Source organism: Colletes latitarsis, chromosome 9, assembly GCF_051014445.1.
Source record: "Colletes latitarsis isolate SP2378_abdomen chromosome 9, iyColLati1, whole genome shotgun sequence".
Lineage (NCBI taxonomy): Eukaryota > Metazoa > Arthropoda > Insecta > Hymenoptera > Colletidae > Colletes > Colletes latitarsis.
The window spans coordinates 23,915,309-23,941,571 of NC_135142.1; the positions used below are offsets into that span (position 1 = coordinate 23,915,309).

At 36.8% G+C, this 26,263-nt stretch overlaps 1 protein-coding gene and 1 long non-coding RNA gene across 5 annotated transcripts in view; one reads left to right on the forward strand and one right to left on the reverse strand.

Annotated features, from left to right (window-relative positions):
* Positions 1 to 24,421, reverse strand: part of Task6 (TWIK-related acid-sensitive K[+] channel 6) — a 175,254-nt gene extending 150,833 nt beyond the window's left edge. For all 4 annotated transcript variants that reach the window (XM_076772887.1, XM_076772891.1, XM_076772892.1 and 1 more), the window contains exon 1: positions 23,778 to 24,421. The gene's annotated coding sequence lies outside the window, so the exon portion shown is untranslated. The remainder of the gene's footprint in view (positions 1 to 23,777) is intronic.
* The window catches only part of LOC143345579 (uncharacterized), a 191,851-nt gene that overhangs the window by 153,703 nt on the left and 11,885 nt on the right, over positions 1 to 26,263 (forward strand). The gene's annotated exons all lie outside the window — the stretch shown is intronic.

The window sequence follows — 26,263 nt, forward strand, 5'->3', positions numbered from 1 at the left end:
ACAACTTTCCAAACCTTTTCTCGACGAATACTTTCACCTCTTGTATATCGTTGTAAAGCTCTTCTATTTATGATTTTTATTTTGTAGTGAAATATATTTATACATAGACTCTTTAAATTTCATGATACAACGTGTTTTACAATTACGTTATGACAGTACTTGGTTCGTTATGCAAATAATCGAGATTACGACGCCTGTATATTTCCGCAATAAAGTTAGTATTAGATTTAATATTAAAATTTATGCAATGAAATAAAGTTAGAAATATAAATGTTTTAGGTACGCGCGTAGAACTCTGGGCCGCGTCTGTTGCAGATTAGTGTGGTCGTCGTTAGCCACATGAGCCACGTATTATATTGAATTATTATTATGAAGTACAGTAGTACATATAATTATTACACACGATATTCCTGTCATAAACATTTTGCACGGAGAAGCATCAATTTTAAAAATATTCTTCTGTATAAACTTCGTTTGTTTTTTTCTTTAAGCGATAAAACAAATTTTTTCGCGAGAAACAATTCGTCTTTTAAATTTAGCGCTCCACTCGCTCAATACTAATTTTCCCTTCGGCGGTTTTGGGGTGAGTTCCTCGCAGTCCTTTTACCAGAAGGCAAAGAAACCTTCCCCACTCCGCGGCCAGATCCTTTGGGTCAATATCTTCATTCTTTAGGTAATGCAACGTCAGACTGCTTGCCTTACTCGTCACATTTAAGCCTACTATAAACAATCAATTCCACGAAAACCAATAACTACGTGATTTCGAGTCGCTAGCCATCATTAAATCCTGCGATGGACCATGATTTTCTGAGTCTTATCCAGCCTCTAACCTAGTCCTAAATCTCTCCAAAGCCAAATACAAATAGAATGCTGTCGCCTAAAAATATCTCCTAATGGTCAGAAAAACAATACTGTAAAGCTTCTGCAAAACTTTTTTTAAATGAAAATCACGATAATGTAAGATACAATTAATTTTGTTTAATCAAAATCGAAGAGTAGAACTAGAAGGATCAAGAAAATTGTTGCTGATTACACTCCTTCCATTCGCAACAAATTGTGAAAAAGCATACAAAACAATTACAGTATATTTTATTCACGCTATGTCACGCGATATTTAAATAAATTTTAATATCGGATAAAAAATGTTTTTCTCGATGTAAATAAGAAACTGGTGCTCGAATTAATCGAGTAAAGGAGATAGAGTCGGCTACGCAAGGAGAAACAGACTGCCTATGGTCAGACGCGGGTAATATGACTGAAATTCTGACTCCCTGAAACTTTTCATGCATTCACCGCCTTGAAAATTGTTTCGAGTGGAAGTAATTCAGCTTGATAAGAACTTCGGGAGCACATAGAAATTTAGTAGCAGTTCCACTTAACACTCTGTAACTCTCGTTTCTTGCTTCGTCGGAAGTTAAGTTATATAACGATTGTGAACGACAAAAATAGTACAGAAATTAACAAGTAAATTCCATTGAATAAAATTTAGAATGGACGTGAATGCGACAGAGAAACGACACGGAAATATTTAAATTTAAATATCAAATAGACTGATGTAAAAATTTATGCAAAAAATACTACCTGGAATCACCATTTCAAGTAAAGATTGGGACAATTACCTTTTGCCAAGAAACCAATGAAATTTAACAAGTATTACGTAATAAATTCCTGGTAACGTTATATAGTGCTTCTTAAATTCAAATGTTTGTCTTCTTTTTCTCCTTTCGAGTTACTTTATCTCCTCAGGCAGTTCAAGTAACGGTTCGTTGAACGAAGAACATTCAGGCTCAAGCACCAATTAAACGACACGCCCGGCGCTCGGATTCGATCAATCGTCACTTCGATTGTTCTGCTGGATGCAAATGCCAGCACACTTTTAGCCGAGCCGCCATTAAAACGTATTCATGTATTCATGCAAATGCAACCGTAAATTATGCATTACATTAGAAACGCGTACATCGAAGAACGTGACGCAGTTCATGGCGAGATATTATTGAGTCCGGGTTAGGTCGTTGTTAGACTTTACCTTTCGCGGGGAATATTATTGCATAACGTAAGTTGCGCATAATTACGAACTTGGGAATCGTGCGTGAAACTGAACGTTAGAGAGCCTGAAGTTTCTGAGCCATTAGCCAGAAAGAACCAGTAAACTTCTCTTAAGGAAGAATATAAATTCATTGGCGCTGTTCCTATTGCAAAATTGTTCAAATTCTTGAATCTTAAACAGCGCGGTCTACGTATGACGTTTAAAACTGGCAGTCGCTTTCTTCTTAGAAAATTAATAGAACGGTAATCGACGGAGGAAACTGAATGGTAATCTACGAAAAGTTGAGTGGAAGGAACCTAATCGGGAATCCCAAGGTTTTTCCAAAGACAGCATCGATACATCGAACCAGTCCGCGTTCACTGTTCTCGTTTCAGATTAGATGAAACGATTTTCCTCGCAACGATGAGACCTCGTTCTCGCCTTTTGAATGGTTTTTAATCTGTTCCCAAACGAGAACACTGAAACTTTATGTGCTAATAGGATTCATTTAGGGAATTGGTACTTGCGATACTTTTCTATGTGGCGGCTATATTTCCTTTTAGGAAACCCCTTCTCGGAACAAAATGCTATTCAGGTTAGTACGTAGTAGAGATACCGTGATACTGTTCTATCAGAACGTCCTTGAAATTCTATAAAGGCATCCTGTTCCCAGAGGGGTGGACAGATTCGATAGACTAGCAAAGGAACGAAGATTTAGCGGGAAGTACAGCTTCACGGAAAATGACAAAAGGATAATACAATTTTTCGTAGAAAGTAAGTCGTCAATTTTTCTTGGAACACTTTGAACCGTCCGTTTTCCCTTTCAATCCTCGCATCAACTTTAAATAAGTTTCGATTTATTTGTTGCTTACGTTATTTCATCGAAAAGCAAATCCTTGATACCAAAAAGACAAAGGGATTTCTTTCGGGCTGCACTCATGGAATTTTTTACTTTTTCGACGGGCATTGAATATAGCAAAGAGGAAGTGTCGTTATCGGGCAATATTTGACCTCCCCTATCGGTTTTTTTTTTCATTTCTCGATGCAACGACTGTACAAAATTCCTTTGTGAATGCACGTGTGCACGTACTTGTATGCCTGTAATTTCTTCTATATCTTAGAAGTGATTTATCGATTACGAGACATGTTTGAAATTCAGCAAAAATATAACAAACTGAGGCAATTGGTATACAGGGTGTTCGGCCACCCCTGGGAAAAATTTTAATGGGGGATTCTAGAGGCCAAAATAAGACGAAAATCAAGAATACCAATTTGTTGATGAAGGCTTCGTTAAACAGATATTAACGTTTAAAGTTCCGACCGTACTGAATTTTTTTCTCGAAAATGCGCAAGATTTTGGGGGTATATATAATGACCAAAAATGATTGTAATTGACCCCTGTAACCGAAAATAATTTTTTCAGAATTAATTAAAAATTTTCTTTTTCGTCGAAAAATTTAGGCACCTACACCTTGTCGATTTTTCTTAAAAACTCCTTTTTCATTTTTAGTAATTTTGTTTGACGACCTACAGAAAAGTTGTCTAATACTTTTTTGTAGGTACCTATGAGCTCTACTTCAGAGAAAAGTTTCATTGAAATATATTCTCAATTGTAGGAGTTATGGCTGTTTAAAAATTGGACCATTTTTATGGCGTTTTTCTCATTTTGCGGGGTCAAGGATCAACTTTTCGAATATTTTTGCTATTTGTACATATTCTCCATCAAAATGCGCGTAGTTTGCTTTTTTAAACATTAAAATCGTCCAATCCGTTCAGAAGTTATGACGTTTTAAAGATTCGTATGAAATTTCAGTGAAACATATCGACGCTATGGTCAGACATGAAATTTTCGGTAATGAATTTTTTCTCGAAACTGAGTAGGATTTCGGGGGTATGTCTGTTGACCAAAAATGCTTACAATTGACCCCTGTAACTAAAAATAATTTTTCCAAGACGATTCGAAAGTTTTTTTTTTCACCTAAAACTTTCAGCACTTACTCGAATTTTTTTCTCGAAAATGCGCAAGATTTTGGGGGTATGTCTATTCACCAGAAATGATTGTAATTGACTCCCGCAACCGAAAATAATTTTTCCAGAACGATTTGAAATTTTTTAATTTAATTGTTAATAACTTTTTAACGAAGCCTCCATCAACATATTGATATTCTTGATTTTCATCTTATTTTGGCCTCTAGAATCTTCTGTTAAAATTTTTCCTAGGGGTGGCCGAACACACTGTATACTTCGAACTTTGATAACATCAAAGAACAATTCATCTATACAATGCATATGTACGTCAAATGCACGTTGTATGGTAGGAACAAATCCTTGGCTCGTATTATTTTCACAATCCCTCGACAGAATACGCTCGATTTATCCCCAAAACAATCTTGAATGTACGTCTATAGACGATACTATCGCGTATTTCACGTTCCACGATATTCGGTCTCGAAACTTACGACAATACGGGTCTCTTGAATATTTCACGAAAATCGTTTCCCCAGCGAAACATCTTCTAATTGAATACAAAGTAGGAACAAGTATCGTATTACAATATTTTTAGTGTATTCGATTTTTGCGGATATTCTCAGGAACGTCTTCTTACGAAACTAGAACTCCATACTCGATATTTATAAACTTTCATTCTACTGATCCAAGCATACGAACCTCCATATTCTAACATTAAAATAAGTTGATATTCAACTTCGAGCCTATTGTATTTTTCCGATGAATAATTTAGAGAGCAATAATAAAATTGGAAACTACACACTTAATCAGTAATGGAATTCTCGGAAAAAGAATCTTGTTTATCCTACCAAGCAATTATACCGCATAGAAAATTAAAAAATATCAAATAATAGAGAACGTTTACTTTTTACTTTTAATAACTTGGCAACCAACAATTAATTTAAAACATGCAGAAAACCTTTATCGACGCTGTTTATTGTTCTCTAAACAATTCGCCCGAGTTAAATTCAATTAAAATACCAAGTGTTCGTTACTTGAAAAAATATACATTTTACCGAGACAAAGGCAAGAAAATTGCACAACTTGGAATGTGCACTTTATTCCCTGTACTCGAGAAACGTGAAACAAGAATTTCTAACGCGTTTATACCTCCGAAGTGGATCATCGAGTGCCGCATGCATACACAGTGTGTTGTACGAGACAAGTGTTGTGCTCGATATTCAAAATATAGGACGCAGCAACCTGTACATACGTCTCCGTCGACGTTGCAAACGCAGTCCTTCAGAAACTGTTTATTTTGGAGGCCCATTGATACTACAGTTTTGTCTCTGGTTCGAGATTTCAAATAAAAATTAATAACACGAAGGGAAGAAACGCAAAAAATCACAGGGAGTACATAGTCTCTTCAAAGACAGCAATATTACGTGTATAGTTTAATAAAGAAAAACATATTAAAACTGAAAACGAAGAAAACGAGAAAAAAGTATTCAAACACGAAAAGAATCAAAGGGGAAGAAATTCGAAAAAAAATAGATAATAAGTAGAAGATTCGATCTTTAAAATGACCCCATAAAGGTTATCGTACGACTGTTTTTTACAAAATTACAGCTGTTCGAAGATTCCGAAGATACTTCCGTTGAGTAGTGTAAGTTACTAGCTTTCAGTGGTCAGCCATAAGTTACAGTTACAGCAGAAGTATCGAGCGTTTATCGTGTTGTAAACGAGTCTGATGCACAGTGCGAGCGATCAATTCGGTCGCAGAAATTGTGAACACGTATCTCACGCTAGAACCAGCATGTCAGGATTGAAAGGACCGACACATGTGTAATGATATCTCCGATGTGCAAACAGGGAAACCTGGCAGAGAATTACGGTCCCATAACGCATGAATCGCGGACAATTTGGCAATGATTTTTCCACGAACCGGCCAGAGCAAGGATTTTTACAGTCGATTAAACCATGACAAACATTCAATTTGTCTGGAAATAAATTTTATTCGGGGCACGGTTTCACGGGGACAATTTAACGTAATCCACTGATGCGCTTTTTATTCCCACAATCGCTGGCCCTTGTAAACCGCGGTGCACCAAAATAGCAAAAACAATTAAGAGACTGGGCCAGATTCGCGAACTGAAAAATAAGGTTGTATTCGACAATTTATTTTTGTAGGCTGGTATGCAATTTTGTGATTTTAAAGATTCACGTAATAGACTACAAATCAGCAAATATTAAGAAAAATTTATCTCAATGATAGAGACACTAATGCAAATTATAAAATTTAATACATTAGCTCCGCATAATTTTTACACAAATTATTAGTAATTAATCACTAATTCAATATGCTGGCATATTCAGTTGCAATTTAAAATGACGGTTGTCTAATTGTCAAAAACAAAGTGCCTAAAATACAGATTCGAACTTAAACACGCCAGAAAGTGAAATGTTAATTGAGTCACACCGGTGGCCGAGTTTCATTACCTAATGCGAGCTTGCTCTTCTCCGTGTAATATTTTCCAAAATATTATATTGGACTCCATTTCACCATTGTCACTAGATCGAATCAACCCTGTCCTTGGCAAGCTTTCAACCGCGATAACGTTCTCCTTACACGAGAGTGCAAAGGTTTGCCAAAAGGTAATTCAAAGAGACACGAATAAGTTTATTGTGTGAAGCATCCTCGATGGACTGGTGCTACGTAATGTTCCCGATGTAATACGTTTCTATGTCGCACGGATCATTGTGCAATAGTAACAGTAATTGGAAACATGGAATCCATTGTTGCCCCTTATCATTTTAGGTCGTCATCAAAAAAGAAATTCTGTCGGTTGAAAAGAATTTACAGAGTTTACAAAGAATAATAATCACATTACAGTCGAGTTCCGATTATCCGGCAAAAATAAAAAATTTCAAATCGTTCTAAAAAAATTATTTTTAGCTAGAGAGGTCAATTACAATAATTTTTGATGAACAGACATACCCTCGAAATCTTAACCAGTTTCGAGAAAAAAATTCGGGTAGGTAGTAAAATTTTTCGACAAAATTAAAAATTTTCAAATCGTTATAAAAAAATTATGTTTAGTTGCCGGGGTCAATTACAACCATTTTTGGTCAATAGACATATCCCCGAATTCTTACACATTTTCGAGAAAAAAATTCATTCGATGTTTCCTCGAAAATGCGTATTTTTAAAATGCAACAAAGTAGTTTTATTGCTTGACTCTTTTGACACCTTGATATACATGGTGGAACATTTTTCAACCCACAGTGAAGAATTAAAATGACTAAAAATGCCGTATTTTATGTTATTTCGCATTCGGTTCGTTAAATCAGAGAGTTCCCCGACAAATGTTAAATCAGTCGACGGTGGAAAAATATTGTTTCACGCTTCTGAGTACAAGCGCGTAATTTATCTAGAGTGCTGTATTTTGCAATGTCGCATAATTTGTTGCCCCGTATATTTCTCCGTAACATCGAACCTTTTACTTACAAAATTTGTGCCGCGAAATGCATGTATACGCATAAATTTTAATAAGCAGATCCACGCAAACGGTACCGTATGCAAATTTACATTTGTTACGATCGGCGAATAAAAATGTTATCATTACCCGTCTGTGGAGAAGGTTACTACCGTCACACACAATTTCTGCAAGAAACAAAGCGCGAGACGTTAAATTTCGAGGAAATTTACAGTCGTCGGATTTACAAGAATTTACAGCCAGCTCTTCAATTTCACCCCAGAGAGCACGATATCGTACGTTTTACGACTGCAGAATTGACTGCGATACGTCATGTCGTGTTCTGCGAGAGTGTTTCCATGAATGTGCCAAATTACATTTATACTTCACAGTGTACGTTACGCATCACGTATTATAGTTGGTTCAAATCGTGCATTGAGTAATTGAAAGTGGAAGGTTTAAGGAACGGAATAAACGTGAGTCGATTTAACAGATTGCTAGACACGTATTGTTTTCTTTTAACGAACGAAAAATGAATTAAATATTTACTAACACTACTTATGGACCACGACAATATACGATCCTTCTCAAGAGTAATTAGTCTTAAATACAGTTTTGAATAAAAATAATATTGAAAATAAAAACTCTCTGTTTAAGAAAACATTAATTTATATGAAATGTACAGAATATGTTTTAAAATTCTCATTACGGAAAGTTTTTTGTTAAACGTATATGCGCAAGGTGAAACATATTCGTATCTGAATAAATTTATATTAAAATTTCTTGGTGCGAAAAAATGCTTGAACCACGTAGCAGAGAAAACTTTGTAATATTGTATAAAGACTTTTTTACAACTCTGTCGGGGAAGAAGTTTGCATTAATTTAAATAAATTCTATTTGAAATTATTTTCACTTTATGGATCAAAGTTGGAATAGAACTGATGAATATTGAAAGTAGTGTGATACTGTTTTCTTAACCCTTTGACTACTCAAAGTCAACCTTCAACTTGTCTATTGCTTAAGGCGTGAAGAAGTTTTCCGTACACAACTTGTACTCGCGTAAAAATCGACCGTAGTCAAAGGGTTAACTTAATCGTACAAAGATATCTTATCTATATGCGATAGAAACTTTTCAATTTCTACGAAGAATGTGAATAAGAGTGAAACTTATGAATTTTAACTGGAGTGGCTGATAAATTCGAGCAGATATTTAAAGTTTCTACTAACCTCGGAAACTTCATTCAAATTAATTTCGAAACTATAATGCACAAGTTCAAAGTTATGGTAAGGTATGGCAGGGTAAGATTGACTGTGCGATCAAAGTGGAACGAAGGTGCGAAGCAACGTGTTCCCTAAGTTTTTTAGTTATGGAACACTTTTCACTTAACGATATATTTACAGAACGCTTAAATTCGTCCGTAGATATTTAATGTTTAGTTATTAATTACGATTTTTCACAGAACTCTATTTAGAATACTCAGGAGTAGAATATGTGAATGCAAGTGATAGTGGAGTGTCTATAGTCAGACGTATTTTACCTCGTAATATCCGATGCGATTTATATTAAAAATTATTACTGGTAGAAATTAGTCGAATCGCTGTAAGCTTTTCAAATATCAGTACGTTTGCCAGCAGTTCCATTTAATCATCTTAAAATATATTCTTCGTTCACTCCCTTAAGAGAGCTTACTCATTTTCCACTTAATTCAGAAAGCTGCTTCGTCCGACAGAATAGAAAAATAATTCTCTTACAAAAGAAAATATATTCGTGTAACAAAGACGGTAAAGATTCTGTAAATACTACGTGAAAAGAACTTCATTTCAATAATAAAAATAAATAAGATACCTTCCACATCCACAATCTGTGTTTAAAGTTTTAAGTTAAAGTTACAAGTAACGAATATACTCCTACTTGGAGAAACAGTTTAAACATGAACTCTACAATAAGGAAAAATATAAATTAGTATTTGAAATAACTACTGATTTTACGTAAAACTAATCGTCCAGGATACAGAATTTTAATCCAACTCCACGCCATAAGTTAGAGGAGTATGAATAATCTGCAATGCTTTAGTTCTGACTGCCAATTAGCCACGTACTTCTTTCATTGTAGATCGCGTAATTATGACTAATTTCATTCTACTGCACACCTTTCCTTGAACTTCCATGCTTCTCCTAAATTATACAGATGATTTTTTTCACATTTACGTAGCTTTTATTTCATCTTTGCATACTTACAAGAATAAACTTGTGACTTGTGACTGAGGGATTAAACATTTTTCGTATTTAATTTCCATTCCAATTTCTAAAAGCATCCTGTACAGAGAATTTGGTTCGAAAGATATTGCCAATTTTTCGAATTTTGAAACATTCTTTACAAGATAATGCTTTTAGAGTTCGAATTTATAGAACAATGTAACAAAAAAAAATCGAGTATTTTATTTCCAAACAAGGTAGACTACTCGGTGTATAATAGTAAAGGAAAAAAATGAACGGACACAGGAGATTGCATTACGGTTTTGTATATTTAGTAGAATGCCAACGACAATTATTCCAAATTTAGCGCGAAACGTTCATTAATCATGTTTGTCCTTTATCGATTTTGTGACCTCTTGATTGTGAAACGATTGAACGACAAATCGTCTGAACGACGCGACGGATGCACCTGACGACCCGAAAAACCGACATTAGGATGGAAGAACGGCCAAGAATAAGCTCGAGAAATGGCGTGAGAATCGTGGCGACGAGAAATGACTTTATTCAGATAGAAAATAACTGCCGGATAAATCCGTTGATAGCCGTTTGCCCTGGCATTTTTAAGCCCACGACACTCCATCAGAGTTCATTTACTCGTGACATCTATGAGAAGTAACCGTGAACAGATATTGTAATGCGCACACCGTTCGAACGTTTGTCCGTGTGTTAAATTTCAATAATTATTCCTGACTTCTGCGGACATTCAAATTCTTACAATTCTACGCCAGAAATAACGTCACCCTAATAAAACCATCCGCTTCGCGTTCACCTTAACTAATTCTAAGTATTTTATGCTGTCCAATCCCCACTAAAGAACTGGTATTTCCCTAGATAAGCTTGTTTTTAAATGAAATTGCAAATGAGTTTAATTATAAACAGGCAGTTACTTTACGATTAAATCTGATAAATGCAGAGATTCCTCTTTTTTACGAGAATAATTCCGCATGTATTTAGCACACTTTTGTGCAGGCATAGTAATTAAAACAACAGGAAAAATTCAACGCTCATCGTGCGACACATCTTCCTGTTGCTCGACAGAAACGACAATTTTAACTCTTAAAATTATTTTTTAACGCAAAATAATAAACGTTCGATGATTGATTTCCCTTCAAACGATTTTTGTGGCGACTAGTGACATCTGTCAAGAGACACTATCAATAGTTTAGCACTAATACTACATGGCTTATTATTTTTATTTTAGAAATTGGAAATTATATGAAAACTATTATCGAATCAAGAGATACTCTTGCTTGCAAGCAATACAATTTATTCATCGATCTTTAATTTAATGATCATCTTCAAATGTGTTAAGTATAAAAATCTATAATATTAAAAATTGAAAACTATCTGTCCCAGTGTTCGAGTGATTGAAAAAAATCATTTTATTTCACTGAAAAATGAATTGCACCAATTATACGATTCCAATGTTGAAAAGGTATCATTCTTGAAGAAGAAAAAATATTTACTCCACAATTTCAGAACCATTTCCTTTTTTAGAGTTCAACTGACGGGAAAGTTAGATCATACGGTTTCCAAGACAGTCGATATATTTCTATCGGTCAATTAAACACATTTATAAAAGAATACAGCAATCTCTGGAAGCACTCTCTAAATTGTTCTCGCACGTAAACGCCCACGTAGCGCGTAAAAATACGACGCTCCTAGGAGATGATGCGATGACTACACATCCACCACTTCCTCTTCGTTCTCCCAGCTACGAGTGCATGCAAACGAGGCACGATGCCAAGTCGAAAATTACATTCATTTGGAGGAGCTATGCCAGTACGATTCGAGTGCGGACTTCGAGAGCGTTCATGCACGTCATCGAATTCCACCGACACACATCTTTCCTTTTATAAATTTTACCGTTTCCGTCGTTGCTTCAATATTCGCAGATCAATGAATATTTCTCGTTGCACGGGAATCGACGAGTTATCGCAATTGCTTTCTAGACAGGAAATATCAATTTCTCCCATTCTAGGCGATACGATACGAGTTCCTCGACTAATTAAATCGCATACATATCCGTTAAACTTTTGTAAAATATTTTTAACAGCTCGTACCGGCACGACATTACTAAATTTCATATTATTTTAAAGACTTTTCACTTAAATTACAAAACGAGTTTTCATTTACACATTTTAGGACTTATATTGTTTGCTGTATATTAGTAAATCGGCTTGTATCGACTAATATGTTCGTTAAGTTGTTATTAATAAGGGTATTCAAAATATCGCGTGAAAACTGAATGCATATAGAAGTGGCGTCGAGCTAGAATTCTATGGTAAAGAGAGAAATAGTTCATTACTGCTGGCAATTCTAGAGAATTATTTGCACAAGAATATACTAAATTATAACGCAGCTTCGGCAAGGATTAAAATGCTCACTCGCATGTCTGTCAAAATAGGATTATATTAATAACTTAAACTACCGGCACTTAAAACAACAACAATTCCAAGCAACAGGAGTTTCTCCAAGTTTCAACTTCCGAACACTGTTTCTGTAAACGTACAGTTACATGGAGCTGCAAAGTTATATTACAAACTTTCAACAATTTTCAATAACGTACATTTCGTGTAACGTTTCTCGCGTCTATTAAACATCCAATAACAAATTAACCTAACGTCGTAGCTTTCGAAGCGAAACAAATCTCTAAGAAAATTGTAACCGTTACGAAGAAATGTTTCTATTACTTTTACAGGATTAAAATGCGATAGTATCGGTGTCGATGAATATCGTATCAATGTTCATTGAGGTATAGTGTCCACGAATATTATATCGATGTTTCTTGGCGTTGCACGTTACGCATGAATGCCACAAACGAATGCAAACCACATAAATCTACGCGAATCGTGTAACAATACCACCGATCGCACTCAGCGAATTCAAGGAGCAACAAAGCCACCGCTGATAACTTATCAATTGTAATATCAACCTCGATACTCGACTGCTGCAATTTATTAGTGGGTACACGATAACGTTCAACCACTACTTTGAAGTCCGATAGTCGATAAAGCTCAATATCGCGTCTGTCTGACTCGTACGAATATTATACAAATTCCAGTACGTGAGTTGACTTCAAAAATTATAAATCCGTGGTCCGCGTCGCGGGCAAATACGTGAACAGCATTATCCAATTCAACAGGGGGTAGTTTCTTTTCGAACGTATCCATCGTTCCGGTATCAATGTATTTTAGAAGTAAATGGTGTATATTTGCCATACATTTGACTAAAGATAACGAGAAATTTCCATAAATGAACTGCTGACCGAATAAAATCAATTGATAGTTCAAGATCTCAACTAAGAACTCAGAAAGAAACAAAAAACATATATTATAAATGACTATTAATTGGCAACGTTTGCACATGCACGTGTAAAATGAATGTTCGCTATTTATCTGTATATGGATAAATATACAGTGACATTTTGCATTAACACGAGGACTATTGAAATCACGAGGGAAATTGCTGCAAATAGGACGATACTATTGGCAATACGAACAAAACTAATCTATAGCAAGACGTATCCAGTCTGAGAATACCTATTGAACGGACTCCATGTGCTTTGAAAATATGTCGTTTCATAATATGCGACGTCGCATAAAGAATTGGTTTAAAAACTAGAAAACTGGATATTTAAAAAAATGTGTTAAAATTTCTTTTTATTGTTTTTTGTGAGCACTACATTTGAAATGAATAAAAATTTGATTGAACACTTTCTTATTACAAAATTTAAAATAATTTAAATACTAAACGTACATATAAATATGTGATAGTGGAAGATGTTAAGTTTGTACCTGTACTTCCGAAACATCCTTTAGATCGCATAAAGACAAATAACCTCATTACAAGGGAACAGAGTTCCTCCACAGAGAAAACGGTCGAAGCTGCTTCGGAAAATATATGTTACGAACGCAAAGCACGATTTTGTGAAATGCATGTATTGAATATGAGACGCGGCCCACATTATTTCTCCTTGGGCATCATAAACAAAGAAGAAATATGTTTTCTATGAATATTTGATGCTTCTTCCAGCCACGTAGACTTAACATTACAAGAGCCAGCACACAATGAAACTTATAAGTGCTCTGTTTTCCACCTTACGTAAGATTCCGATGCATCCACGTATTTGTATTTATTTTACTAGTATCGCTGAAATATTGCATCACGTATTTTATACGCTTAACAATTTTTCTTATCATGATTAATTGTTTCCTTTCGACCGGTGTGAAATAATGTAGACTGAGCCCATTTCTTGGCCAAAGATCGAAATTAATTAGCGTATTAAATCGTTTGCGCGGAATTTAGTCGGAAGAAAAATAAATAAATCATAACAGATGGAAAGAAAGATTCAAAGAAACGCGTGACGGCGCTGAAGCTTCCGGAATGGAAATAAAATGATCGAATCTTAACGACCGACAGGGAACTCGGAACTGTTGAAGAAACTTTGATAACGTAAGCAAAGTTTTGCTACGTTCAGTAATCTCCACAGGCAGTCTTCGATTATTTTCTAAAGTACACAAGCTTTTTTCTCGATAAAACCAGCGACGTGTCAGACTCGACGAGAGGGATTTAAAAATTAATTTCAACTTCGCAACTACCGCGGGAGGAAATTGTAGAAGATATAGGATGGTATTTGCGGAACGTTGGACAAAGTTGGTTTAATGCCACCTCTCTGAAAATCGAATCATCCATCGAAGCAAAAGAAGGTTCGACCTTCGAATTATTTTCGAAACTCGAAGTTTATGGAAAACTGTTTTCCCTCGGATAAGAGCGGAATGCCTCGAAGTTTTCGAAATTCATACGCGCGATCGATCTGAGGACCGTTGAAATAAAAACTCAGCGGGAAGAATTTTCGAATACAAAGGGGCTCGCGAAGATTAAATTCGCCCCAGATTATATACGCCAATAAGATGAAGAGGATCCTCTATTTTCCATTTTAAGAAGCATTAAGGGACTACTCTAAGAGGATTTCTTTGTTGGCCCGTCAAAAGGAAACCTTTCTTACAGCGTAGCCTCGCGTGACCATACTTTTTCGTTTAAAATTGTTATCGAAAACTTCGTGGGACGATTTCAATAGATTCTTGTCGTCAGATATTTTCAAGATCATGTGAACGCCCGCGCACGGCGTGCAGGATTTCGCTGAAAATCGAAACGTCACGTTAGGCTTCCAATTCACGGGAATCCAGAGTGGCACATGATGGAGGAGTGATCTACGAGCTAATTTCGAGACGATTTTCGTGATCTTTCATCATCCGGTGTGACACACAGGCGCTTCCTCCGATAATTTATCGGAATGGCTCACATGCTCGACCTTATCGATCTTTTAAAATCTGAAACCACGCGAAGGTTTTCAATCCTATAACCGTTCCTCAAGTACTACAGCAAACCCGACACTGTTCGAAACGCAGACGAGTCAATTTAAAAGATAAACGTCTGGAGAACTGTTGCTCGATGAAATTGAAACGAGAAAAATGGAAAAACGTGGAGCAAGGATAAGAGTGGGCTAGAATTTCTGATGAGAATGTTCCGATAAATGTAACTTAACATCCCTCTGGTTTCCTCAGTTTCATCTCACCAAAACTATCCGTATCATTTAATGTGATTTTGAAAATAAATTCCAATAAAGTTCCCCGGAATAATGGAAATGTTAAACGCGGTTAAAACTTAGCAACTCCATTTGCAATTCATAAACCTTACCTCTGTTTACAATCTTAATTGAGGCTCAGACATTTTCTTCTGCATATGGAACAGGATTCTAATGAAATCAAAAACAATTCGTATGATTTGCGAAGATTAAAAAATTGCAAATACAAACTGCCAGATAACCAGAAGAAGGCGACTAGAATGGACTAGAGAGCTCGACGAAAATAGAGTTACCGACGTTTGGTATCGATAGTTCGGATTCAAAATGTTTAAACGCCAATCACGTACTTCCACGATAACAATGAAAAGGAAATCTAATCGTAAGGGTTACAGTAAACATTCTTCCCGACCTTCCACTCGGACAGAGCGAATGTTTACAAACTACTCCCCGAAGAGTAATTTAACTTCGCCACTAGAATAGAATAGTGATAAAGGGTTTTAAAAAATTTTCTTTATATTCTAAATTGCTTTCGTCCGTGACAAGAAACTAGAACTGTCGTGTTTTCTTATTCTTCGCGTTGATTAGATTAGGCTTTATTCGGGTTAAGTTTTATATCCTCGTTTTTAACTGCATCTCGCTTCTTATTTTCTTTTATCTTACTTTAACATGTAGAATCACCCCTAAAAGATTGCCCATCAGTGTGCATATACCCACGTATGCGTAATAAAGACATTTAATAATAATAATAACAACGACAGTAATAATGATAATAACAATCGTAATTACGTCGCGTATGGTAAATATTAAAACATTACAGTTGAACTAATACGGAGATAATCACTGCCATTCTGAATAAATATTTACACCTAAATTATGTAACATGTCACAAGATTCATAAATACTATGGTTCGATAACATATTGAATTTACGTTTAGTTTACACAAAGCAACGATACGTGGAAAACAAACCGTCCCACGTTTGTGGTAGATCGAAACAGTTCAAACGCGTCGTTTTATTAAATTTTCGTTAAGTGCAAACAAAGGTTAATTTTCCCGATCGAAAGGTCGTGCAGTTTCGTTTCGGGTGAACCTAAAAGCATCGACGACGAGACGTTTAGGAAATGTTCGCGGGTACCTGTCTAATAAGATTCTCGTTTCGGCGCCACAACGTATGCCTGACGCTCGCTTATCAACGTCACAAACGAGCAGCTAGCGCACGGTGATAACGCAGTTAGGGTGCAACCGGGGCGCAGTTTAGGACGCACATGAATACGTCCGAGTGTCATCGTGTTGATGTCCCTAATGGAATTAACCGGAGCTGCGGTAGAAGCATTTTAAAGTTCACCGCTGGAAAAGTACCGACAACAGTGCAAGTCCTGTCTCCGCAATCCGCTGTTCAATCTGGAGAACACGGGTCGCTTCCTGGGTGTCAAGTACAAACCCCGTTAGTATAGACTGTGAAATGGTTTCGAATCCTCAACTTCTGTACGCGTACGCGTGATTTCCTAGACGCTCGTCCCACGGATTATCGCGACTTCTATCCGTCAGGTTGACGCAAAGTAGAACTGACATCGAAACTGTTAGTCGTAGCAAATTTCCACTATCGCGTTTCTGAAACTTAAACTGATCAGATAATTGATCTAAATAAAATTTCAAGAACGAGAGTTCCGAAAGAAACAAGTTGAATCGATCGAGCGCATGTTTTTCCTATTTGTCAAGCTTGTAAAATTAAAATACCGAATATGTGTTCTAGTTATATTATTATAGTTGCGATCTAATATAGTTGAAAATATACGCAATATGTTGAAAAAATTTGACATTTAATACGGAGGATTATCGAATACACGCTATTGTCCCAACAGAATGTGGTTTTCGTATTTTCAGGGTCCGCGAGTAATGCGAACAATGTGATGGATTTAATATCACGGAGTACTCCACCGGATGACTCACGGGATTGGATTACACCGCACGTGGGTCATCGAAACAAGTTTCTATCTCCACCTTGTCCACTCCAACTGAAATGGTAAATCAGCTCGGGTTCGAGTGGACAAATTTCAACGTTGATAACATTATACGTAAAATTTCTATCGATCGTCTGATAAATTAAAAATGTAAATATTTTGTTGCTTGATATCTCCACTAGTTTTTATAGAATATATTGTCTACTTTTTGGAAAATTATTTCTGGTTGCAGGGGTCAATTATAAGCATTTTTGGTGAATAGACATATCCCTGAAATCCTACCCACTTTCGAGAAAAAAAATGCGGTAGGTGTTGAAATTTTTTGGCAGAAAAAAAATTTTTCAAATCGTTTTAAAAAAATTATTTTCGGTTGCAAGAGACGATCGCAATCATTTTTGATCATTACACATACCCCCGAAATCCTACGCATTTTCGAGAAAAAAATTCCTTACCGAAAATATAATTTCTGGCCAGAAATGTCTGCCCGAATTTTCATGCGAATCTTTAAAACGTCATAACTTCTGAACGGATTGGACGATTTTAATGTTTAAAAAAGCAAACTACGCGTATTTTAGTGTAGAATATGTAGAAATTCTAAAAATATTTGAAAAGTTGTTCCTTGACCCCGCAAACTGAGAAAAACCCCATAACAATGGTATAATTTTCAAACAGCCATAACTCCTACAATAGTGAATATATTTCAATGAAACTTTTTTCTGAAATAGAGCTCATGGGTACCTACAAAAAAGTATTAGACAACTTTTCTGTAGGACGTCGAACGAAATTACTAAAACTCAAAAACGAATTTTTAAGAAAAATCGACAGGGGGTAGTGCCTAAATTTTTCGACGAAAAAAAAATTTTTCAAATCGTTCTAAAAAAATTATTTTCAGTTGCGGGGGTCAATTACAATCATTTTTGGTGAATAAACATACTCCCGAAATCCTATCCACTTTCTAGGAAAAAATTCGAGAAGGTATGAAATTTTTCGACAAAATTAAAAATTCTCAAATCATTCTAAAAAAATTATTTTTGGTTGCAGGGGTCAATTACAATCATTTTTGGTTACCAGGCATACCCCCGAATTCCTACCCACTTTCTAAAAAACAATTCAGTACGGGCGGAACTTTAAACGTTAATAATTTTTTAACGAAATCTCCATCAACAAATTAGTATTCTTGATTTTCATCTTATTTTGGCCTCTAAAATCTTTCATTAAAATTTTTTTCAATGGATGGCCGAACACCCTGTATAGCTAAGATTTATGATAACTGTTTATTTTTGTTATTTAGTGCGATGAACACGTCTCTCTTTGCAAACTTTAGGTCAGACGATTTCAGTGTATTGCAGCCACTATTCGGTACGTTCGTTGTAAATCTTATCAATATTTCATTTTCAGGTATTGATGTTCACACTTTGACAGACGTTGAACGAACGCGAACAATGCTTTTCGATTTCAATTGGAACTCATTTTTCTTCGTGTACCTATATCCTCTATTCTTATCAATATGAAGACGTCTCGTCTTTACAAAGCAAAGGAATGTAATTTTTGTTGAGTGAAAGCCAAAATTTTCGCCATAAAATTAATCATACTGTTCTGTAAAGTCTAAAGATTGAATCAACATGTATCGTGTCAGACGATAAAATAGTTGATACAACACTGGTCGATTAAAATTCCGAAATATTGCTATATTTATTTGTCGAGTGAAATATCATACCTCGCGCGATACACGCATTGTATTCACTTGTAAATTGTTTGTTACAAAATCTCGTTCGCATCACGCAAACAGATAGGTTGGTCCAGTCTATAGGACATAAAGTAACCAGTTTGGTGCAATTTAAATTGTGAATTTTATCCGATTCTTCAAAGTTCAAATAAAAATTAAATAAACAATATTTATAACTCTTCAAAATCGGAAATTGTGGAATAATTGATTCTTGCCTGTGCAATAGATAAATTATTAAAGCTTTCTATTGTATTAGCTCTGTTTCACTTGTTCGTGTTGGTCTACCAAATAAAAGTTTCTGGTAAATATGATTGCTCGCGCGATATTTAACGTATTTCCAATATAACCGTAAAAACAGGTCAGAACGTTACCAATGATAGCGATCGTGTTAAATTCCTATTTATTTCAATATGCTACCCCGTTTAATGAAAGCTTCCTAGTAAATATGGCGAACCACAGGTTACGCACGCGGTATTTAACGCACTCCCGATACAACGGTAAAAATAGGTCAGAACACTACCAATATTGGCGATCGCGTTAAATTCTTCCTACATTTCAGTTTCCTTTCCCGCTGTTTTGCTTCAACATGCTAGTTCACTTAACCCTAATTCTATTACATCGCGATGTGACTTTGGATCACGTACCAAGTTTGTGCAATCGTGCACAGTAGCGAATCTAGGAGAGCTTAAAAAAGTAGACTAATAAAAAATCCTTTAGAAGATACGAGATTTCAACCCTAACAATTGCAAGTAAAAATACTGAAATTAGTTTAACGTTCGTCGATAAAGAAATCGTTTGAAAAGATTAAAATTCAAGAAGAGCAAAGATTCCGGCTGACAGATATCAATTGGTACAAGTGCATCCTGACCAGCCTTTCGGAAGCTCGGTGCAACTTCCGCCGCAACTTGGCGTCCCTTGGAGATTTGAAAATCCCTTGTTGGGTAGCTCGCAAGTCCTCCCGAATTACCGACGTCTAGCTTCACAGCTTCTGTGATTCGTACGAACAGTCGTATTCGGCGTGTATCTTTGTGTTCGTCGGTCGAACCGCATTGTCAAGACTAATTTGTATGGCTTGGACCCGGAGGACACCAAATTATGCGCATAACTCTGTCGCAACTATCGCCTGTGTCAGGACTCCGAATGGAAGCCGTTTTTCGCTCGCAGGATTGCAGAGTTCTATGAAATCACTGAGTTTCTGCAAGTTGATCATTTCTACAAAGAGCTACCCAGTCGTGATAGAAAGACAGTCACCGATCGAAGGTTTTTACCCCAGACATTGCCATCTTTTTCAACATTTCTTGCAGTCTCTTGCCAAGAAAGACGCTATCTTAGGTTCGAGGGGTCAACGACGTGGCACTAAATTAAAGTCATTCCAGCCATTCCATAGCAACCCTCAATGCCCTTCTTGCATAGCGATCCTCCTTCGTACCACTAAGGGTCGCGGACTTGAGTCATTCAAGATTATATTACTGTCTTTGTTTGCTGTTCAGACTTTGCCTTCTCAGCTTTCGTTGCAACATTCCGTCGCTGAGCGAGAGCTCGGTAACCTTCTAGGAAACCGACGCATGGCCACGTTCAAGGCAACGTCTCACTTTTACCTAGAAGACCACCAAGTTCCTGGCAGCAGATGGTACCTTCTGATACTTCGTCCCGCCGCATACACCTTACTTTGGCGGAGTTTGTAAGGCAACGATGAAATTGGCCATGACTCGTCTGGGAAAGCAAATCAAACCGAGACGTGTCGAATTCAAGTCACTTTCTTCTCTCTCGGACGATCCGAACGACCCTCTGACTCTTGGATATTTCCTAGCCAGGGGACCATTTATTTGCTCCGTTCTTAGAACCGTCCTCTGCTTGCTCGTTAGTGTTTTCTGATTAATATGTGCGATGTCTTTCATCCGAATGAACTTCTTTGGCGCTAATCGAACTCGACGTTCAACTCCTTACGAAGAGATGTTGCTTAGGTCACTGAGATCCGCCATGGTTCGAGTAAAAACAACGTCACAGACCTTCGTGCAGTCTATCACCAAGATCGTACTGCTTCTTGTTTGCGTCGACGAAGATTCGCCATCCACTAAACCCACGGCAACCTAGATTTTCTTCGCTTTGGAACCGCAATAGCTCTTCTCCTCGCCACGGACAGCACAACCATTTCCTACGCCTACTATGCAATCAACAAACGTGTAAGGTGCATCCTTGTTTCTATTCCTGCTACAAGAAACCAACTTTCTACTTTCTTATTTTGTAATTTCTCGATAATGTTAACTCGTCTATCCGTTAGTATAACTTTGTTACTAAAAACGTGTTAGACGTCGTAGGAAAAGCTGCTCCGATTAATGTGTAGAAATTCAGATCTTTTATTACACATTTAACACTTAACAAGCGATTGTGTATATAAAAAAGTAATAAATTGACAGAGGAGCGCCATCGTGCGGTCTTTGATCTCACCGCATCGCCCCCGCTCTTTCCTCGTTGGGGACCAAGTTTTTTGCGCATGCGAACATTTATTTATTGTTCAGTATCTGCATGTTTTATAACTTTCCCATCACTCGTAAGAATCATGCTGTAAAAAGTATTTTTCGTTCCCGATGACTTCCAAAATTCGTCGATCTTTAACATCCCCTTTGGCCGGACGTGAAATATCCAATTGGTTTTAATTAAAAATTAAAATTCTTGAGTTAATCCTTCGAACCATCGACGAAAATTCAAAATATTGAGAAAAAATAATTGTATCTTTTATTTACTTCTAACGTTCTACTACCTTCACGTGAATAAATTTTCATAAATGTTAATATATCAATTGCAGAGTTGCAGTCTGTACTCAAAACAACTTGTTTACTTCAACAAGATAACTAGGTTTCAAAATTCAGTGGTTACGCGTGCGATGGAGTACGACTTTGCTGTCGCGTCTGACCATTGTTCGATATTTCTACTTAGATTGGTGTTCTCAATCATTAATTATGATATGATACGATCTGTTTCTCCTTGAATACCTCGTTTTCTAATTAGTTAGAACCAGTTGAAGGAAATAATACCGTGCCAACATCGATCCTTCAACTTGCAACCACTACTACAAGTAGAAGTGACTAATAATGGTCAGACGCGTTAGACAAGTCACACTCAATCGCGCGCGTACCTAATGAATTTTCGTCAGTTACCTATTACGAAAACAAATACTTGCCTGAAAACACCATGCCTTATATTATTAGTTCATTTTTCAACGTGTGAAAATCCCTTAAAGAGATGGTCGAATGTTTTTAAATATAGTAACACTCCACTTAACGTTATCCCGTTTAACGGTGGCTTATTTTAACGCGCTTTTTACACATCGTATGAAGTACAGGTGTTTGTTTGTGAAATACATGTGGTACGTTTTCTTTTATGTAGCCGGCAGAATGAAAGATTAGTGGTGACAGTCGAGGCACACACCAATCTGCGATAGTAACCTTCCACACGTGGGCCACGAGTAAAGCATAAGCTGCATTTTTATTATTATATATGTACGATATTTTTAAAATACTTTTTCCATTATTCAGTTTATACCAATATTTTCACTTGTACTTCAGAATTTTCTTCAAAATCATGTTAAGTAAAAAATTTACTGTATACTGTTTAATGTATAAAAAGAATTCTTTTCTCTGGACATAAAATTGCAACTATTACTGTATCTGTTCAAAGATAATTTCGAGCGTTTGTTCCGGTGGGTGAGAAATTCAATGCCTCGATTCTATACACAGTCACAAATTAAATAGGAGGCAAGTAAAAACGCCTCCAGAATCTTTAGACACTAATACCATAGAAAATTTATAAGACCCTCGTGAACGAAAAATTCGTAATCATCATAGATCTTCGAGGGAAGGTCTGAAAATTGCTCTGCTGAATGAATGGAATAAAATCCCACCTACCGTATCATCTGATTTAGTGCACTCGATGACTGGAAGGTTTAATGCAATCATAAAATGAATAAGAATTCCACCGAGTATTAAATGATAGGTAATTTAAAATAATAATGGAAACAATAGCGTGCTTGTCTGAATATACAAACAAAATTGTTCTCTTTAACCAGAAATAAACATTGTTTTTTCATATTCCATATATACATACTTATCAAAAATGTTTTTTTTTTAAAAGAATAGTTTCTATTTTACCAATGCGAACCATACACGTGACCAGCATGTGAGCTACGTTTAATTCCATTTTTGAATATTATTTATATAACACGATATCTAATAAGTTTTTAAAGATGACGGAAAGAATATCATTTTTGGGAATTATATTTTTTCCATAGTAATCTGAAGGTAGCTGAAGAGATCGAGGACATGTGTACTGTAAATGAAAGCGTCTAATTCCTTAAATCGTCAACGAACACAAATTTAAGAAGCTTGCAAGGCCTTTTTGTTGCGTATGATTGTTTTCGGTAACGAACAGTTTGCGTGTACGAAAGTTCGAGTGTTTCCTATTGATTTTAAACCGATAAAGAGCAAAATACTCGCACGAGGGACCGATTAAAAAGCTAGTAGTCGGGCCACAGCGTGGTATGCAGTCAGACACGGCAACGAGCCGCGCAGTAGTCACGGTGGAGATAAAGCCAGACGACGAGGAGGCGCACGCGGCACCGGCGACTGACCGACGACAGACGGATCATCGCTCGAATCGAAGCCAATTATCGGTGTCGGCGGGCACCGCCAATCGAGTAAGAAACTCGATCCGCGTGTTGCAGCGGCGAACGGAAGACGGTGATATCCGCGCTTAATGACGTCTAACGTCGATAAGGAAAAGTTAAACGCTGGAATCCTTACCTTTCCACGTCACGGCGAGGTGCACGCGAAATCCGACCACGCCATTCTCTTTCTCGAGCACAGCACCGCACTGCACCATATATATACACAAAGAAACACACTTCAACACATCTCCACCCCCACCCGTGACGATTTTACTTTTAATCTCTCCGCGTTCTCTGCGCTTCCTCGCGTTTACTCGTCTATTTCTCTCTTACCGTCGCTCTTTGGTCTACCGGTTTCACCCCTTCTATCTCTTTCTCTCCCTCTCTGTCCTCCACTAGATTATCTATCCTTGTCAATCCTACCGTCCCCACTCTCTTGCTATGTCTCTCTCTCTCTCTCCCCCTCTCTCTCCCTCTCTTTCTCTCTCTCTCTTTCTCTCTCTCTCTCTCTCTCTCTCCCCGACCGGCAGGAAAACGTTATCGTCGGCCTCCCTTTTCTCCGGCGCCCTTTCTTCTTCTCGTTGGTTACCGAGACGATGGGGCTTGCACGATATTCCGCCAGCACCGAAGGATCACGACGTCTACCACGGTCGTTCGGTCGCGACGATGGAGGCGGCCGTAGGACGAGGTTAGGAGGAAAAGGAAGAAGAAAAGGAAGCACCTCCCTGCGGCACGCGCGCGCACGAGAGAGAGAGACAACCCAGCATCCAGCTACGCCCGTGACAGCGTCTGGGCAACTACTGAGGACGATCTGCGCGGTTCCGGCGCAAGCTTTCGTTCGTATTTTGACCGACTGCGGCGCCACCGTAGTTCATCCCTTTTCGTTAAACGGCCACCGTGCCATGGTACGCACCGCCGTCCACGATTCACCACCGTGGCTTCCCGTATCGTCGGGGGGATCGTTGCGCTTTCGCGAATGTTCCATCGCTACGATGGTCAAACCGGTCCGAAACCGGAAACGGCCAACATTCTCATCCAAACGAAAGCTTCAAGTAACGAATAAACGACAAAAACTATTTATTTATTAATTACTCGATGAATTGAAATTATTGGGTCGTAAGTCCGTTCGCATTTGCTTGTAAGGATATTAAATGTCAATTTTATGTAAAACGTAGTACCTAATCGTATGACCTGCTGTCATTTTTAGTAACTTAAATATTTCGTTTTATAGCGATTATCCGTTGAGAGAATTTTGCAATGTGCGAAATAAGTACAAATGAAATGGAACGAGGTCTGGTGAATATACTAGGTGGGGTAAAGTATCCCAACCAAGCTGCAATAATTTTTATTCCGTCGTTAAAATTATATGGAATGGATATCTCCTTTTCTAGATACGATGACTGTACTCCCTGTATAGTTATTTTTAATTGACCCATTTATGAATGGATCTGAACTTACTAGACAACCTAGTAGAATTCACAACCAAACGTTAAATAATTGATAATGAACATATAGGAAATGTTGGAAGTTCCGCAAACACGCAACAAATAATAATTGAACTGTTTGATCGAATAAATATCGACATATTTCACTTAATAATATTTCCTAACTTTAGTATCATTGTAGAATTTTTTAACGAGCAAAGCTGAAATTAAAGCCGGAGACGTTGTGTAAACTTCTAAACTTCGTCCCAAGATTAAAATGAGTTTATCAGATGTTTATCTTTTAACAGAAACTGGATTATAACAAGTTGATAGACTAGTTATTTTAAACCAAAGTGATATTTTTCATCTATATTCTTGATAAAGTATACCGATGTTTGTGTTTTATTAATTTTCTGTTGTGGAAGTTGAAAAACTTTATACTACAATATTAGTCTGATCATATTCTGGCTGTTCACGTTTTTCTTCTCTAGAAGGTGTTTTCCAAGTATAATGGGGTTTGAAATTAATGATGAGACTAATCCAATAGCCCCCAATTAAAGGGAGAACTCTCATTAAGAAAACGATTATTTAGTTCATTAGTGGAATTTTTCCACGAAAAGTATACAAAATACAAATATGAACTTTTATAACTATATTGATCTAGCCCAAAATATGAGAAAAAGGCAAATTATCAATCTTTGGCGTAGAAACCTGAAAATTTAATCTCATATTCCTTTACTTGAAATTTCTCAGTGTTTTATCCTCGATTACTTTGTCTGATAGTAAATTTGTATGATCCGAAAAAAACCTCGGACAATCAATTTAATTTTTTTTTCTGCTCTAACTGGAACCTGACAATTTTTTTAATATCGAACGATATTTCTACGAACAAGCATCTCCGAGTGACAATCGTCGATTTCGATAGAATCTGTCGCGCGAAGCATTTCTCGCAAAAATATTCGACACTTATCTTTTTGTTAGCAAACGTCTGTATCGAAGGGGTGACGAAAAGTCTCCAAGTTGGGGGTGAAAAACCTATTCGGTCCAATACCTCGGAAACTATTGTATATGTGGAAAAACTTTCATGAGGGATATGTGTATTCTCATTCGAACAACCAGTGAAACAAGAGATATCTTCGGGAATTTATAAAGAATTTATAAAGAAAAAATTAATTACATATCCTTATTGTCTGTTAAA